Source organism: Triticum dicoccoides, chromosome 3B (assembly GCF_002162155.2).
Source record: "Triticum dicoccoides isolate Atlit2015 ecotype Zavitan chromosome 3B, WEW_v2.0, whole genome shotgun sequence".
Lineage (NCBI taxonomy): Eukaryota > Viridiplantae > Streptophyta > Magnoliopsida > Poales > Poaceae > Triticum > Triticum dicoccoides.
In genome coordinates, this window is record NC_041385.1 from 848283784 (window position 1) to 848288961 (window position 5178).

Genomic DNA, 5178 nt, shown 5'->3' on the forward strand with positions numbered 1-5178 from the left:
AGGGCCCCGCGCGGGCCTGGCGGGCGCGGCGCGGGAGGCGGCGGTGCCCACGTGGCGGCTCGGGAGAGGCTGGGAGCGGCGGCGCGTGGACGGGCGGACATGTCTGCCGTCGCGGACGTGTTCGGCGGCGCATACGTGGCGGCTCGGGAGAGGCTGGGAGCGGCGGCGCGGGGATGGGCGGACATGTCCGGCCGTCGCGGACGTGTCCGGCGGCGCGGGGAGGAGCGGGGCTAGGGTTTGGATCCGAAATTTCGGAGGAGGGACTATTTATAGATTCTGGGAGCTAGGAGAGTCCAAATGAGGAGCAGTTTTCGGCCACGCGATCGTGATTGAACGGCGGAGAGCATGGAGGGGGGTAGGATGGGTTTTGGGCCACTTTGTAGGGGTGTTGGGCTGCAACACAAAGAGGGCTTTACGGTTCCCCGGTTAACCGTTGGAGTATGAAACGACCTCCAAATGGCACGAAACTTGACAGGCCGTCTTCCGGTGCTATACCAAGGCCGCTTGGCAAACCTCAGGCCATTCCAAGAAAGTTTAACACCCGCTCCCAATGAGAGACAAAAAGGGCGACGCCGGAGGACATAGGAGTGCCGGATTGCAAAACGGACAACGGGGAAAATGCTCGGGTGCATGAGACGAACACGTATGCATTGCAATGCACATGATCACATGATAGAATGCAACATGCAAGCAAATGACATGGCAACTACGGCAAATAACTGGCAGCCACCTGGCGCATCAAATCCGGGGCGTTACAACACTCCTCCACTAACAAGAGATCTCGTCCCGAGATCTTAGGACCGAGACGGAAGGGAAAAGGGATGAGGTGAAACAAGAACTCAAGAGAAGAAGCAAGGAATCGAGATCACTCGAGAAGAAGAGGGGAGCAACGAAAATGACGAGAATCGAAAACTCGCGGAATCAGATAGACTATGAAACCACTCCGGTTAGAACGAGATAAGAAACGAATAAGATTGAAATGATTTAGGCAGCACTCCGGCTGAAAATGGGAGGAATAGAACACGAGCTTGAGAGGATGGAATGATACTTGTTGGGGATATAACTATACGATTAAGCCGCCCAGGAGGGGCCGGGTTACACAAAGAAGACTTACCAGAGAGAAGGCCCAAGACCAACGCATGAAGATGGTGGTTCATAGAGGGCTTAAGGCCCACAGGCGACTTAAGGCCTGTTGTAGTAAACCGCCATAATGACATGACTTGTATCATAAGGTAGTTTTGACTAGTCACCAAGCCGGACACTGTTATGAGCCGGCCGGGACTCTGTAGGCCATAGGGCGTCAACCCGTGTATAAACCCTCTCGTGTCCTTTGTCCCGATTAACCCCTTCAAGCTTCCTAGTTGCGATAGCTCCACAACTAAGTCCTTTCACGAGGACATCTGACGTGACAATTCCACGACAGTTGGCGCCCACCGTGGGGCCAACGCACGGTGGATTTGAGTTCTTGGAGGGCAACTTCGAAGGGCTCAAGGGATACGTAGTGGGTCGGATGACCAAGAGTCGTCGCGGCAAGATCTACATCAACAATGAAGGCTGGGGCCCCGACGCAGGCTCAATTGAGTACGGGTACTGGGTCCCCTTCGGAGGGATCCACGTCTTCATCGGCTGGATTGGCGAGCTGGGGCCTGAGCCGGACAACTGCACCGACCTCGTCGAGACGTCTCAGCGTGCGAAACCCTCCCGAGCTCAACCCGACATGAAGCATGTCTTTGTGGGCTGCGTCCAGGAGAAGAGCTTTCTGAAAGTCCTGAAGATGGTGGTGAGACGGACGTCCACTCTGACGGTGATTCGTCCGCTGGTTCAACAGATTCTCTGTATCAAGTTCAAGATGGTGTGCTCGGGGACTGTTCCGATGGCATCAGTATTCTGGACCCCTGTGAGTCACCGAATTGGGCAGGAGTCTTCATGGCTGGGATTCAACCCGGTCAAAACTCTATGGCCGCTACTGCAGTCACGTCCGGGATAGGAGCGGCCGGGGCAGGAGGCCCTGTGCGCCTGCCGGCTCAAGTGCTGATAGACCTCATGGACAGGCTTACGACCCTGTTAACCGCCACGGTTATCCCTGCGAACAAACATGAGCATGACGCGGAGGTGGCATGGGTACGTGAGGTGATAGCTCAGGCCAAGGAGGCCTTGGCAGCCGAGGATACTAGACTAGCTACGGAGCGGGCGGCTCTCGACGCCCGGGCACAGCGTTTGCAGTCAGAGGCTTACCAGCTCATGATGAGCTTAAACGCGTCCAATGAGGTAATAAGGAGGAGACACCAGAAGACCCAATCCCGGTTACCACCGAATTACGACCCTCGGGTTCTTTTTGCTACACCCGGAGCCGGCCCAAGTAACCCGCCAGATGCCAATCAGCTTATGACAACCGGAGCAGGAGGACCAGCTCAGCATCGAGAGATGCCGCCTCCTCATGTGAGCATGGCGCCGCCATGTTATGTGCCGATACCGCCGGGTCACTTTTCCAACCCCATGGAGAACTTAATCGCAGCATCAGCGCGTCTGGCGGCTCTCCCAGTGGATGGTGATGATCCAACAGCAGTGGACACCCGAAGAATCAGGGGACTTGTCCAGACGGCCCTGGCTCAGCAAGGGACCTATTCTTACAGCCGGGATAGGATTCATTCAACTCCTCCGCCTTGGTTTGCACCGCCTCGTCAGAACCGGAGTCCGAGTTACAGCAGGCCCATGGAGTCTGAAGCTTTGTCAAGCAACGCCCAGCGCCGCGACCAACATGGTGGCTATAACCCGGTGTAGGACCGAGCACGTCAAGAGAACGAGCGGGCGGCTCAGCTGGCGGCTCAACAGGCGGCACGTCAAAATGTTACAGAGTATCCAACGACTTCCACTGAGATGGGAGTAATCACCAGAACCGGTGGTGTTCCTTGTTTGATACCGGCTTTGCGTAACGTGCGCCTGCCCAAGGACTTTAAGGGACCTCGAAAGGTGCCGAATTACACGGCCGATTTACAACCTGGAGGCTGAATTGAGAGCTATGAGATGGCCATGGAGCTATTGGAAGTCAGTGACGCGGCAATGGCTAAATACTTCACCATGATGTTAGATGGAACGGCCCGGTCTTGGTTAAAGAGTTTACCACCCAATTCCATTGGTTCGTGGGAGGAGTTAAAAGCCCGTTTCATCCAGAACTTCAAGGACACCTGTAAGCAGTCTATGTCAATCGTGGACTTGACGAATTGTAAGCAGGGGCGGGCGAATCCACTAACCATTGGGTACGCCGGGTCAAGGAGATAATTCATTCATCTGATAAGATGGATGCCGGCTCTGCAGTCCTCATGCTGGAGAAAAATTGCAGCTTTGAACCGTTGAGGCAGAAACTAGGACGCCTTAAGCGTGACTGCAGAGATATGGGCACACTGATGGCGGCTTTAGTTAAATATGTCGATTTTGATAGTACCAAGGATCCCGCGTCTGATGATGAGAAGACAGGGAAGGGAAAAGGAACGACAATGGAAAGGGTCAACAACACAACCCGGGGAATCAAAAGCGGCAATAAGCATAAGGCGGACGACAACCTGGAGCTTGTAGCCAACGCTAATACATAGGGTAACAATCAGAGACGTAAGGGTAAGTGGCCTCGATCCGCCGGGTCAGGCCCATCTCTTGAGCAGCTACACAATGAGCCCTGCCCGAAACACGGCACCCGGGAGCACCCCGCTACACACCTGTGGAAGGACTGCGCGATCATGGAGGCGTTTAAAAATTCCCATACCTTTGATGGTGGTCATGGATCGGGCGGCGGTTCAGTGGCTGGCGGCTTTCATGTCCCGGGTGGTGGTTCAAATTCAGGTTTCCAGGGACAGCCGGGTGGAAATAATCAGCAGCAATCTGGTCAGGGAGGACAACAGCAGCAGCAGTCGGGTTATCAGAGCCATCCAAAACAGTTGAGTGGTGGGCAGTATCATGTGTTTACCACTAGCTTATGCAAACGTGACCAGAAGGTTCTTAATAGGGCCGTAAATTTGGTTGAGCCGGCAATTCCTCGTTATTTGAGGTGGTCAGAGCAACCCATCATATGGAGCAGAGAGGATCACCCTCCACGAGTCGATAATCCGGGTCAGCTAGCCTTGGTGGTAGCACCCCAGGTTGGTGGATATAAATTCACTAAGGTACTCATGGATGGAGGTAGCAGCATCAATATCCTCTATTATGATACTTTCCAGCGCATGGGGTTGACTGAGAAGAATCTGAGAACATCCAAGACTATTTTTCACGGGGTGGTTCCAGGCATGTCGGCTTACCCAGTTGGCAAGATTGAGTTGGAGGTGGCCTTTGGAGATGATTATGATCCCAGGGCTGAGAAATTGACGTTTGAAGTGCTCAAAATCAGGTGTCCATATCACGCTTTGTTTGGGCAACCGTCTTACGCTAAGTTCATGGCACGACCGTGTTACGTTTACTTACAGCTCAAGATGCCGGGTTACAAGGGTACCATCACTGTGCATGGGAGTCGGAAGGTAGCTTTCGAATGTGAAGAAGGTGACGCGGCTTACGCTGAGACTGCATGTGTTGCGGAAGAGCTAAAGTTTTACCAAGACAATGTTGACCCGGCGGATATGACCTCCCTCAAGAAACCAACTACTGAGCATGACCCGGCATTGAAGTTTAAATCGGCTGCTGAGACAAAGCTTGTTGACTTTACCCCAGGAGGCGCCTCTAAGCAGTTCAGTATCAGTGCCAACTTGGATCCTAAATAGGAAAGCATGCTCATCGAGTTCATCCGTGAGAATCGGGACATCTTTGCATGGAAACCTTCTGACATGCCGGGTGTATCGAGGGAACTCGCTGAGCACACTCTTAATATTGATCCAAAGTATAAGCCGGTCAGGCAGTTTCTCCGACGGTTCAACGAAGAGAGACGGAAAGCTATTGGAGAAGAGGTTGCCCGGCTCTTAGCGGCTGGGTTTATTGTTGATGTTTTTCATCCGGAGTGGTTGGCTAACCCGGTGTTGGTACTCAAGAAGAACGGCACTTGGCGGATGTGCGTGGATTACACGGACTTAAACAAGGCTTGTCTGGCTAATCCCTTCGCTCTCCCCCGTATTGATTAAATCATTGATGCTACAGTGGGTTGTGAACGTTTGAGCTTCTTGGATGCTTACTTTGGTTATCATCATATCAAGATGGCAGTTA